The sequence below is a fragment of the Camelus bactrianus genome, chromosome 5 (assembly GCF_048773025.1).
Source record: "Camelus bactrianus isolate YW-2024 breed Bactrian camel chromosome 5, ASM4877302v1, whole genome shotgun sequence".
NCBI lineage: Eukaryota > Metazoa > Chordata > Mammalia > Artiodactyla > Camelidae > Camelus > Camelus bactrianus.
In genome coordinates this window covers 66,522,003-66,536,694 of record NC_133543.1, presented here as the reverse complement: position 1 = coordinate 66,536,694, position 14,692 = coordinate 66,522,003, and positions in this window count along the sequence as shown.

Sequence of the window (14,692 nt, the reverse complement as noted above, 5' to 3'; positions counted from 1 at the left end):
TCTTTTCATTTTCCTGGCAGTACTTCATTCATATGCCCCAAAGTTTTACATTTCTTAAAACTTTTTGACCATTGATTTTAAGTAAATAAATGCTTAGCAATGCATACAAGTCTTGTAAACAGTTTTCTGTAATATGTTAAGATTAAAATGATGACACATGCTTAATGTGACACATTGTTGAAATTCCAAGCTTGATTTCCAAAAGATTAAGCAAGCAAACCCGGAGAAAGACATTGACTCACTAGTCAGTGTCAATATTTATAAAATAGGAGTCATAGCTTTCATGTGATCATTAAAAGCTGGTGCTTTCAGTGGCTGGAGGAACGTGTGAAAATCACACCTGCCTCAAACACAGGGAAGCAAGCCCAATGATGAGGTAATCACCTGAACACCTAAGAATAATGTGAAATGATTGTCTCTAGTAGATGTATTGAGGGGTAAAGTTCTAACTTTCACATTACTGCAATTCTGTCCTGTCTGCTGTGCGCCATCAACACCCAAACTAACACTGTGCTCTAGAATATGTTTCTGAATACAGTAACATTATAGATATGGACTTCTGATCTCTTAGTTTTTAACTAATTTCAGTTTAGAGGTCTCCTTTTTACTCTTGGGGTATCTGTTATCTAGTCCCCTTTCCACGTATTTAAAAATATGTTAATATCTAATAATAGTTATTAATTAGAGACCATGTCTACCTGCAGTTCGTATCTGTCTCTTCAGTTCGAAAGCACTAACCCTGGAGTGCATCTGTAATCTGGCTAAAGGGAAGCCTCACATGATGCAGTCAACAGGCTGATAAGGGGAGCTTATTGTGAAACATTTTGAGTGTTGCTCAGTGCCAAAACATTGTTTTCCAGTGTCAAAATAGAGACAGAGTTCACTGGAAAATTTGGAGCTGAAATAAAGCAGGCCAAAAGCAAGGCACTGGAGCAAACGCTGTTAGATGTTCCTCATGGCCAAGTCACTGGAGGCTGATGTCTGTTGCTGGGTGAATTATTCTCATTTCCAGTTTGCAGATGCAGAAAGTGGAGAATTCCAGAAAGTAGACATGTTCCCAGTAGCCCATCAGTGTCAGTCATTGTCACAACTTAGACAGCAGTCCTCACAAGAAGGGTCAATTCATTGAGACCCTGTATCTTGCTTGCAGGTAGAGAGAGCCATTCAAAAAGAAGGCTATTCCTTTGCATTTCTCCACAATTTATTAAGACCAATGGGAAAACAAAAAGCACATCTTAATTTCATAAAACTCACACTACTGTCCTGAAGAATATATTACTTTATGGGATGTTTGTGTTTCCAAATAGCTGAGTCATTGGGGGCCTGCTGTGAGCCCACCTCTGGGGGAAGGCAACATAAATAGGATATTGGGGGTATTCCAGAGCTGATGGGCTAGTGGGGGAGGGGTGACACGTACCAATAAATATCTTGACGTTGTAATGTGGATTTATTGTGGTTGAGATGTGCACTGGGTGCGATGGGAGGTCAGAGGGCCACTTTAGACCACCTTGGAGTCAGGGAAACCTTCCTGGAAATGATAATGCTTTAGTTGTGTCTCTTCTGATTGTTTCTTTGGTGGAATTTATTTGCTTGTAAACAATTCCAAATGATACATGAAAATTTAAACAAGAGAGTAAAACTCACCCCAGATCTCTTTACCCTGAGATAACCACAATTGACATTTCGGTGAGTACCCTTCCAGGCGTGTGTGTGTGTGTGTGTGTGTGTGTGTGTGTGTGTTTATAGACAAAATTCTATACAAATGTGGCCATACACATTTTATTCAGTATTTTTATGTTTTTCATTCAATAATATATCCTGCACATCATTCCAGATCAATGAACTTAAAATTAGATCACCTTTTCAAGGATATATAGTATTCAGTTATGTTTTGTGCTTCAATTTATGTGTCTGGTCCCTTATTAAAGTACAGTTGTTTTCAGTTTTTTACTGTTTTAAGTAATGGAGCACATAGTATCATTGTATATACAGCTTTGGATACTTGGGCAATGATCTCCACAGGTAAGTCTCTGGGAGGATTGCTGGATAGTAAATAAATTACGCACATTTGAAATTTTGATTCACAAATGCCAAACTGCTCTCCAGAAAAGTTGTACCAATCCAAATTCCATGATTTCCTATGCGTTTGTCAACATTAAATTTTATTTATTATGTCTTTGCCAATCAGATAAATGAAAACTTCTTATTTTAATGTGCATTTCTTTAGTCATTAGTAAGTTTAAACATCCTGTTACATGATTTTACCTGTTTTTCTTACTTTTGTGAATTACTTGTGTATGTTTTTCATTGGCATGTTTATCACCATCTGGCTGATTTGTGAAAGACCTTTGTATGCTAGGAATGTGAATATTTGCCTGTCATTTGTACTATGATTATTATTTACTTTTTTAACTTTAAGCTCTTTTTTTTCCCTTTAATATTTTCCCAATATATTATAGTGTTAAGCATGTAGGTTCCAAAGTCAAATGTACATTTATTTACTTTGCATTTTTTTAACCCCATGTGGCTGGCACTATTTTTCCTTTTTACCTTCTGACCCCTTATTTCACTGTCTGTTTGACTTTAATTACGGTTTGAGAATGTCTGAGTCAGGGCTTTCGATATTTTCCATTTTGACTTTGACTTCTGCGTGAGTTGTAAAAATGTCTCTCCATGTTGAGACTTCTAAAAGCCTATACTTCCCTGTTTTTCTAATATTTTTATTTTTATATTTAAGTATTTAAGCCATCTAGAATCAGCTGTGATATAAAAAGTGAGGAAGGGTTTCTGTTCGTCACCTATGTTGAATGATCTTTTTCTTCTTGCTGACTTCAAATACTGCCTAATATAGAGATTAAGAGAATACGTCTTGGAGTTAAGCTGCCTGGGTTCACATTCTGGCTTCATTGCTTACTTACTGGATAAACCTAATTTCTCATAAATAAAATGGGGATAATAATAGTACTTACCTCTTAAAGTTGTCAGGACTGCATATGTTACTATATGCAAAGGGTTTAGAAGAATACACGGTACATAGTAAGGGCTCACTAAATAGTAGCTATTATTTATTGGATACCAAATTCATATGTTACGTGGAATTATTTCTAGACTCTATTCTGTTAACCCACTGGAGTCTAGAAAGTCATGGGGCAGCACCAATTCTAGCTTTATAACTTATGGGTAGATAAGTTCTCTCATTCTTTTTCAGAATTTTCTTGATTCCTCTAGCATTTTAATATTTCTAGATCAACCTTAGAGTCATTTTGTCAATTCCTAACAAGCTTATTGAGCTTTTGATTGTCGTTATAGAGAAGAGGTCCAGTTAGGAAAAGTTGAGTTCTTCATAATTCTGAATTTTCCTTTTCATTAAATAGGTATATCATTCTATTTACTCAAGTGTTTCTTTGTGGTATTTAGTAAAGATTTATAATTTTATTCAGGCAATCCTTTTCATTTTGTAATACTGAATATTCTGAGCTAAATTTTGAAGGATGAACAGGAATAAGCCAGACAGAAAAGGAGAAAGGTTGTTTGGAGTGTCTCTTTAGCAGCAGAAGTCATAGTTGGAACACTACTAGTTCTACAAATAATGTTCTTCAGTCCACCCACAAATGATACAAGCAATAAACTGAGCTGGAAAAAGTTGTGCTCTTTCCTGCTAAGAAGTGGAATGGGGCAGGTGGCCAACGTAAGAAATATTTGTGCAGCTGTTGACTGAACTAGTCCAAGAAACTTCTGGGGACTGGCAACCATATACATGTTCAGCTCCTTCTGAACCTATTCATTTGTTTTAAAAAGATCCAAAGTCCAGTATGCTTTCAATCTGTGCATATGAACCAAGGAGTTTGAATATGGATTGATGGGTGTTTGTGGGTGTTCTGAATAGAGCAGGGCCTAGGCAAGTTTGTGAAGTGGTTCCAGTTCACCTTCATCCACCATTTGATCTCATTTTCAGCCCACCTCACCTCAACCTCAGAACCATGGGCTTGGAATATCATCACTAGGGGTTAATTTCCTGCTCAGGCACTTACATTCTCTGCCCTGTTCAAGCTAACACTGAATAAAGCCTTCTCCCTCAAATATCGAGTCACAGAGAGCTGGCCGTAGTCAGTCTGTGCTTGGCCAGGTGGTGAAACAAACATCAGGATGCTCCTCTCCCACAGAACGTACCTCAAAGCACTTTCTATCGAGCGTTATTTTTGAGATCTCAGAATTCTAAAGAGATTTATGATCCCTCATCGTGTGACACTTAACTTCTACTCTCTACGCTCCAGGGGTATAGGGCTGCATCCTCCCCTTCTCTAAGCCCTCAACAATACTATGTATCTTTGGATAAGGGGACTCATTTCATTCTCAGAGCATGAGTCCGACCTATATGCCAACCTACCACCTAACTGTTGAAAAATAATAATAATTAGGCCACTGCTTTTCTCTGCCCTACCAGTTTAATTGATCTTAGATCTCCTATGAGACAGACAGGAAGACAGACGTCATCCAGTATTGTCCTCATGCTAATTAAATTTTCATACCTCTCCAACTTCAAAAATCCTGGCAGTTCCATTAATAAAATGGTTCCTTCTGCAATTCAACATAGCCTTACAGGGACTGTAGGAAGAATTATAGAGTATAGTAATTTGAGGGGAAAAAAAAAAAAGACTCGCTAACTTGTTAGCTAAAAAGCAAATTAGAAAGGCTCTAAAATTAGATTGTGATGATGGTTCCACAACTCTGTATATATATAAAAACCGCTGAATTGTGTACTTTAAATGGTGAAATGTACATTATGTGAATTATATCTCAGTAAAGCTGATTTTAAAAAGTGAAAGAAATCCAAATATCTTAGAGCCAAAAAACAAAACAAAATTACCAGTTTAATTTGGCAGAGTAACTCACTGCTATGAATAATAATAGCTAAAGCAGCTTGAGTGGCTTCTTGGGAGTGAACAGTTTATACAGAGTCTCATTCAATGTTCACAGTAAGTTTATAAAGAAGGAAACACTACTATTATCCTTATTTCATCCATGAAAATTTGATACTAAAAGAGGTTAAATATCTTGGTTAAAGTTATTCAGTTAGTAGGGAATGGAGTTGAGATTTGAACCTAGTCATCTGTCTCCGGAGCTCAACCTCTGAAACACTGAGCTAACTGAACCACTGAGGACTGACTTGGTTTTGACTGTCTTTTGCCGTAAACTGCAATTATCTTCAATGTTAGTATCATCTCCGGAAGACCTAGACCAGTTCTTTCATTTAACTGGTTCTAGTTGTGGCTTGTAATTTTGTGCAACAAGATCTATAAAAGAATTGTTTACATACAAAAACTTCTCAATGATCTTTATTTAATAGACATTTCTGAAAAAAAAAGTGTCAGATTTTGCGATTTGAATTATGTTTTAAAGTATTCAGGGCTAACTGATAAGGACTCAATGTCCAGAATATTACAAACAGCTCATACAACTCAATAACAACAACAACAACAAAAAAGCAACCCAATCAGAAAATGGGCAGAAGACCTAAACAAACATTTCTCCAATCAAGACATACAAATGGTCAGTAGGCACATGAAAAAAAAATCTCTAATTATTAGAGAAATGCAAGTCAAAACTACAATGAGGCATCATTTCATACCAGTCAGAACAGCCATCATTAAAAAGTACACAAACAATAAATGTTGGAGAGGGTGTGGAGAAAAGAAAACCCTCCTGCACTGTTGATGGGAATGCAAATTGGTGCAGCCACTATGGAGAACAATATGGAAGTTCCTTAAAAAACTAAAAATAGTTACTGTATGATCCAGCAATCCCACTCCTGGGCATGTATCTGGAAAAGACTAGCTAGAAAAGGTACAAACACTCTGGTGTTTACATCGGCACTATTTACAATAGCCAAGACATGGAAACAACCTAAATGTCCATCGATAGATGACTAGATAAAGAAAATATGGTGTATATATATGTATATATACAATGGAATACTACTCAGCCATAAAAATGAATAAAATAATGCCATTTGCAGCAACATGGATGGACTTGGAGATTGTCATACTAAGCCAGGAAGAGAAAGAAAAAATACCATATATCACTTATATGTGGAATCTAAAAAATGACACAAATGAACTTATTTACAAAACAGGAACAGACTCACAGACATAGAAAACAAACTTATGGTTACTGGTAGGGAAAGGGAGGATGGAGGGATAAATTGGGAGTTTGGGATTTAGAGATACTAACTACCATAAGTAAAATAGATAAACAACAAGGTCCTACTGTATAGCACAGGGAACTATACTCAGTATCTTGTAATAGCCTATAATGAAAAAGAATATGAAAAGGAATATATAAATATATATATACATTTTAAAAAGGAATATATAAATATATATATATATATCACTATGCTGTACACCACAAATTAACACATTGTCAATTAACTGTACTTCAATAAAAATTTTAAAAAAGAAGAAGAAATGGGAGAGCCATCAGAAAAAAAAAAAAGTATTCAGGGCTGGAGCAGCTCACTGTGGGAAGGGATCGCTGTGCCTTTCACACAAATAAATAAAAGTGGTGAATAGTTTCCACATCTGTAAACTCGTATTTTTAGACTGCCTTTGTTTCAAGAAGCAAGGTATGTGAAAACTGCACGATGTCAATTTCTCTCCATTTTTAGAAATTCCAGAGTCATTATCATGGAATATGTATCATACCAGCTCAGAGGAAACCAAGGATCTCACATTAGAGGAGAAAGCAGGGACTCCTGTTCCTCTATAGGTGAACGTAGCCTCTAAGATAAATCAAAAATAGACGTGGATAATTTACTGTGAGCTTATGAGGAAGTACAAAGAAGAACAACTTTTATTATTATTGAATGTTCAATTTAAGTAATTAGGAGACAAGACCAAGCCTTGTCTCTTGCAGGAAATCTTGTACTAAAGAGTAGAAACAGGTACATAAGAAAATGTTGTCATGAGAACATTCTTGAGATTAAGATTTGGGGTCATTTCTTCCCCTTCACTTTCAACAGGGCTTGTGGGTCCTCATGGGAAATTCATAAGATGGTTCTTAGGTTGTTTCAAAGGCAAGGTTATATAATCTAGTGATCAATGTAAATGTAACAAAATAGATATTTAGATCAAATGATAATTTTCAATCTTCTGCTCATCTATTGGCTGGGAAGTTTATAACAATTTCTTGGTGTGTCAAGTTGATTTTCCAGTATCTTTTTTAGTTTAAATTAATAGTCTTTAGTTGTCTATTGAAAGACCAGAATAAACCATTGGGAGGGCATTTGGGGCATAGATAAATGAATACAGCAGAATCATCACTTTTTAGAAACTTGGAATCTAGTAGACAGGATAAGATAAACATGCCAGTATCTCTAAGGCAAGGCACAGTAGACAAGAAAGTCAGTTAAGACACTTGTTAAGCATATACCATGAGCCCATCACTCTGGTAGGGCTGTGTTAAGTGGAACAGCAGAGATTTCAAATAGAACGCTAAGCCTCAGAGATCTGGTTGGATTATCAGAAAATGACTTCATGAAGAATATAGAATACTTTGTCTTTGGCTTCAAAGAATGCACTGTTTGGAAGAATCTGTTTCCGTCAAATCCATTTTTTAACAAAGCAGGTAGTCTAGTTTGGCCAAAGAAGGGGGTACCGGTACCACACTGGTCGGAGATAAAGGAAACCAGAAGAGTCTACCCATAGTACAGAGGTCACAAATGCCCATTTAAAACTTAAGTCTCAGTTGAAAATCTTAGAGAAGAGAGGACTCAGTTATGTTTCTCAGCTCAACTTCTGAAAGTGGTAGAAGCAGGGTAGTTTCTAATGGAGCAAAGAGAGGCTGAGATAACAGGGAGCAATTTAAACCACTCAGGTGAAAAATAACGAGGGCTTTAGGACAAGTCAGAGGAAAACCGTTTACAAATCAGAGGTAGAGAGAGCAGAGTTTCTAGAAAGACTGGATATAGAAGAAAAAGGTTTATCTGATGATTGTAAGGTTCCAAGCCTGGTTGAGTAGAAGAAGAAGAAATTAACAGAAACCATGGAGTGGAGAGGAGAAGATGGCTCTGGGCAAAGGATGACACATTGCTTTCAGTTGTAATTTTATTGAGTTTCAGGTGCAAATAACTGGACATGGGAGGCTGCAGTGAGGCAGAGAAGTCCAGGCTAGAGATATTAACTTAGGAACCAGGTGCCTAAAAGTGATTGTTGGAGCCAAGGAGTAAATGCAGTCCCAAAGCTAGAGCAGGGATAGAGGACAGGACTGGAGTATAACGTGGAGGAAATTTACACTGAGCGGCTGGGAAGAGAAGTGTGATACACTGAAGATGGCAAAGAGTGAGAACAAGGCAGGAAGAGAATCAACACTGGAGAGGCAGGCATGGGAGCCAAGGAGTCTCCAGGGACAGTGGTGGTGATGGGGTAAAGAACTCTTGAGCTGTTGTACAAAAAACCCCACCCTGACCCAAGTTATCTTCATTTTAAGAAATAATGTTACCCATCTTATCTGAAATTCTCTCATTCTTTTCTTTTAAAATAAAGCTTAATAATATTACTTCACCCATTTCCAGTTTTTGGAAATTAGTCTCAGATAAAGTCTAATTACAATGTCTAAGTATTGAACACAATTTTCTACAGCTTTTACCCTGATAGAGGCTATCATTCATAAATATTCATCCTTCCTCCAAATGCCAAGAACAGAGAGGATGGCGTGTAAGAGAAAAGGGAGCGAAAAGCACCAGTTTACGACTTCTCTCTTTTTCTGTTAGTATGTTAGTATTCTAAAAGATTGGTCCCATTTATATAAAACATGGATTTGGTCCTGTTATAAGTTGAATTGTGTCCCCTTAAAATTCATGTTAAAAATCCTAACCCCTAGTAGCTCAGAATGTGACCGTACTGGGGAACAGTGTTGCTGCAGATGTAATTAGTAAGATGAGATCATACTGGAATAGGGTGGGCTCCTAATCCAATACGCCTGGGGTCCTTCTAAAAAGGGATGATTTGGACAAAAAACACACAGGAGAAATACCATGTGATGACAAAGGCAGAGATCGGGGTGATGCAGCCAAACCCAAGGAATGACAGGAATTTCCATCAAACCACCAGAAGTTAGGAAAGAAGCATGGATGGATTGTCTTTCACATCCCTCAGAAGAAACCAAACCTACCAACACCAAGATCTCAGACTTCCAGCGTCTGGAACTGCGAGACAATACGTTTCTGTTGTCGAAGCCATCTCCTTTGTGGTATTTTGTTACAGCAGTCCTCGTCAACGAATACAAGTCTGTAAGCAAGCAGGTCAACAATGTCTCCCCAGGGGGCATGCACTGAAATCTCATGGACCACAGAGAACAGAGCAACTGAGTTCACTTGGAAAGAAAATGTATTACGTGAGCAGTTTAAAACGGCTTCATTTTCCAAATCCGCTTCATTTCCCAGACACAGCAGTTCTTTGACTGGAGTTTACATGGAGAGGGAACAGCCAGTTTTGGAGACTAAATCTCTTCCATGCTTTCCACTCTTCGGGGCTGCCGACTCTTCCAAACCAGCCTAATAATAGAACTGGCCTGTTCACAATGACTGGCCTTTGCATAGTGGAGCCATCAGAGGTGCCATAAAAATAAAGCCGGATGGAGTTGTCTGTTAACAAGTGAAGGCTCTAAAGAGGTGTTTTTAATGGAGGAAGTGCTTATGATTTCTGGAAATGTACTGTTGATATTCAGTGTTATTGGAGAAAATACCACTGCCACTTTACAAAGTAGCCTTTTAAAAAATTTATATTTTACTTTAGACATTTACAGTTCATCATGGTTGCACCTGGCTTGGAAAAATATTCTCCCCACACAGTAGAAACATTTTTTCGGAGCCAAGTTAGTGAGTGGGTGGATCTCATGGCAGAGGTACTTACCTTGGTACCCTTTTATGTACATTTGGAATTATGCAATTCTATTTACAAGACCTTTAGAAATTGTTCTGTGGCCAAGGCTTTTCTTCCCAGAGAAAACAAGCCAGATTCTGGCTAACAACCGCTGGATTTAAAATTTGATTTTATAAAATGTGATATATATCCATCACTGGCTAAATATTATTCAAATCTAATTTAGGCTCCTCTTCTCTCAAACTAAAAATAGCCAGGGCTTTCAAGGGATCTTTACCTGCAGAATCTTGATGCGTATATGAGATGACTACGAGTCACCCATGATATAATATTGTCAAAATGAATCTGTCTGAACCCAGGAGGATATGAGGCCTCATTAGTGACACTTACCGTGATGATCCTGGTCCTCTTTCCAACTTGCCCGTGGACACACTTACCTCCTCTCTCTGATTTGTTCCAATGCTCTGCCCAGTGCTTTTCAGAGGTGAGGATAAAAGTAGTAGCCTTCCATTGGCAGGTTTTTAAACTTCAAATGGCTGTCCATGGAGGCAATTGTCCAAGTCAGTAAAAAGGTGGGGGAAGAATGGGGAGACCACCAGAGATAACTGAGAGTTGAGTGACACAGACCAGCCATAAGTCACATGCCAACTTGATGAAAATAACCCACACCTGGCTCTCAGCCTCGGCGTCTGGGAACACGGGAGGGGGGACGAGGGAGAACTCTACAGCCTGTTCTCTTTCTGAGAGAGGCAGCTGCTGCTCCGCTGATTTCTGCCATGGAAGGTGGGCCGAGTGTGGACCAATTTCCTCATTTTCCAAGAGAGGCCAGAAAGATAGATTTTTTTTGAGATGTCGAAACTTCAGATTTTTATATGTTGGAAACTGTATTAACTTCCTCTTTCTGCTGAAACAAATTACCACAAACTTAGTGATGTGAACAATATGGATTTATGATCTTCCAGTCCTGGAGATTAGAAATTTGCCATTGGTTTCAGTGGGTTGAACTCAGGGTGTTGGCAGGTCTGTGCTCCTTCCAGAAGCTCTAGAGGAAAAGCCTTTTCTGTACCTTTTCTAGTATCTAGAGGCTGCCTGCTTTCCTTGGCTTGCGGCCTCTTCCTCCATCTTCAAACAGCCCCATAGCATCTTCTCCTCTCTCTCTACTCTGATCCTCTGCTTCCTGCATCACATCTCCTTTTCTGGCTCTGACTCTTCTGCCCTCCTCTCTCCCCTGTACAGACCATTGTGATTGTATTAGGCTCATCTGAGAAATCCAGGAAAAACTCCCCATCTCACGATCCTTAATCACATCTGCAGAGTCCCTTTTGCCTTGGAAGGTGACATGTTCTCAGGTTCTGGGGATTAGGACATGGACATCTTGAGGGGGATATTATTCTGTCTGCTCCAGAAATGGATTAATTTTTTAATGTAAAGGTCTAAATAAAATATGTCTGTGGCCATTATTTTGTGATTTCTGGTTAAACTCTGGCTCCACCCTCTCTGAGAATGAATGTTTGTCCTTGAGAGATGTGTGTATCTGATCCACCAGCTATTCCCTGGATATCTGAAGGAAGGGGAGTTTCTGCAGCTCCCATTAATGGGAAATTCTCAGGGAGGACCTGGACATGATGTGTCTACATCCACCCTAGACTGCTTTGCATGATGGAGAATTCCACACACCACTCTGGACTATCCAGCTGGAGCCCCTCAGGGATTTACTCTAGATGGAGTGACATGGGGTAATAAATAGTGAGGGAGGGGCAACCACTGAGGTTAAAAGCGGGCTTTGCCAAAGGTGAAGATTTGTGTGGTGGAGGCTGTGTAAAGTGCAGAGGTGACACCAGACAGAGAGGACAAGAGAGTGAGGATTTGGGGAGGATCCACATAGGAACTGCTTCAAAGGCTTAAACTTGCTGGATGCCTTGCCCCTGGACTGCTTCTCTTGAACTAAATCTCTCATTTCTTGGCCCAGCGCTTTTAGTTATCTTGGCACTCTGGATAAGACTGATGCATCACCCAGCTTTGCAGGCTGGTGCTGTGGTCAACATGTGGGTTGAACTGAAAAAAGAAAGGCCTTGTATGCTGGTCCCACGTGAAGGAGGGCAGCCTCCCTCAAACTGAATTCTGATTATAAGTTCTAGAGGATTCCCAGCTGCAAAATGAGTCATGCAGATGCCAGAGCTTAAAGGTGTAGGGAGGAGCAACTCCTGGGTTTACAGTTCAGGAAAGACCTAGGGGACAAAGCCCATTCCTGAAAGTACCAGAGGGAAGTGTCTCAGTGCAGAGAAGTGGGCAGGTGGAGGAGGTGGAGCGGCAAAGCTGACCCAGGTCTCTGTCATCTGGAACATTTTGTGTGCCTTCTGGGGCAACTCTACTAATCAGGTCACTACCTGTACCTCTGGCCAATGGTTTGAAAGTTTCACAGACTGATTTTCTGACAATATTTCAGTAGAATTTAGGGAACATCAGAGTTCGCTATATCCTGTTTCAGATATTAGCAGAAAAAATTTTTCATTCACATTTAACTGTGGTCATAGGTGACCTCTTTCAGGGCATGGTTTCCACTTTGTTCCTGCAACTTCAAGAGTTGCCCCTACACTTTCCTAGGGAGGAGCTTAGGCACCGATGCAAACTAGCACAACGAATGTGACATTAACCACCCTCATAACAACAATCTGATAAACTGAGTTGCTTTTCAGCTTCGTCGGTAACTTGTATGGATCCAAAGAAAGAGAGACTCGGCCCAGTGACTGAACATCTTTTTACACGATTTAGGATCGGTCCAGGTCAAAGCTGAAGCAGGGCAGGTAGGCTGAATTGGATCCAGGCCTGGCTGGGGTTTTCTTCTCTGCTGGCAGAAGGACTGCTTTCTAACTCATCCCAGCAAGTATTAGCCGTTTCACTGAGAATATGTGTACACACACTACAAACACAACATGAAGAAAGACACTGCCTCCCTCATTGTTGTAACCTCAGCACCTCGCTTAGTATGGGCACCAGGTCTGTCCTCAATAACGGTGTAATATGTAAACAGAGCTGGCTTTGGCCTTAGAGCATCTAGGTCACCTCAGGCAAGTTACTCAACTTGTTAAATAAGAGATTAGCATCTATCTCACAAGAACCTTATAAAGACTAAAAAAGTAATGGGTGTGGACCTACTCTGTAATTCTGAAGTGTCGCAAAAATGTATTGGGTTATTATTTGTACTAATTGAATTAGATTTTTTTTTCTGTGTACTGTGTTCTTTAGGAGAAAACACTAATAATCTTTCTGATTATCTGGCCTAGGTACTTTCTAAATGATTATAAGACTTAATTTAAGGGTGTTTCAGCTAACTAAGCTGCTTGGGGCCCAGGAGCTATTTGTTTAAAAAAATATATTTTTAAACTTTTTTCTTAGGAAAAAAGTCCCCCAAATCTAGAACAAATCAAAACATTCATATCAAGTAAAGTATGCCACACAAAGTAGGAAAAGCTTATAAATATCCGTTGGAGTCTTAGTCAGAGTATGGGGATTTGGGGCTTTATTACACGTTGGTAACTGTATGAAAGAATTGATCCTATTAATCTCATTAACGAAGATTTGGGCAAACCTCTTACTAAAACAGAGCTAATTGGTTTGAAGGAAACAAGTTGATGAGATATTTTGGAGGGAGAAGCAGATTTGGTCATTGACAAAATATTTCCTATGCACAAAGGCACTGGTTTACTGGTTGCTGAAAATAACTGGAACCCTTCAAATGTCACCTTACTGTGAACAAGAACAGTGGAGTTGTAGAAAACTCCCACTGATTATGGAGCTCGTGAGCCATGGACTTTCTCTGGGTTTGACAGAACTTAAGACCGTAGTTTCTTGACTTACTTTTGGTTTCTTTGTCAATTTTTCACAATGGATTCATATTCTCTTCAGGTCACACATCTCTACCTGTTATTAAATTGGTTGTTCGACAGATTCAGTTGAATGACTTATGTTTGCTCATCTTATTCTGCTGGTCATCAGGAAGGATTAGCTTCTATTTTCCTGTGGACAAAGAAGAGATAAGCCGCCTGACAGGCTGACCTTCACAGGATCCTTAAACAGCCTGAAGCCCACCCGGTCTGTTGCTGGGACTTCCTCATGGGGCCCCAGATTGGGTGGGGACAGAAGTTGTTGCTGCAGTTCTGTCCCCACATTAGAGGAAGCTCAGAGGGTGAGATGAGGCAGAGGATGAATTTTGGAGTCTAGAAAAATGATCTTTTAAGACAGTTTTTATTTATTATTCATTTATTTATTATTTTTAAAAATTGAAGTACAGTCAGTTACTGTGTCAATTTCTGGTGTACAGCACAATGTCCCAGTCTTGCATATACATACATATATTCGTTTAGAAAAAAGATCTCGAGTCCCAGTCTGCTACTTTTTCCTGGGTACACATTGCCACATTAATTTATGTCTTGATTATAATAGACCCTTGAAATCCTCAAGGGACATTCTTCAGATGTGGAGCCCTTAAGTGTGAGAATACTCCAGGGGCACTTCGGGAGAGCTACAACAGATGGGAGAGATGCGAGAAAGGAAACTCAAACTGAAACAGAGACGCTGGTCAGTAACCCCACCTCCCCACTGGTTAATCCCTTGCTCCTCTACCTCAGCCTCCGAGTGGGCGTCAGCATCAAGTGAATGTTTAGAAATATTTCCAGTCCCATTCTTTTGAAGTTCCTGGTAAAGAGTCAAAATCTCCAATGTTAAATCTTCAGATGACAAGAGTCTTCTATATTACCTACTTCTTAGGTTTCTTGTAATCATGAAAAATGTAACATAGGTAAAAGAGAATG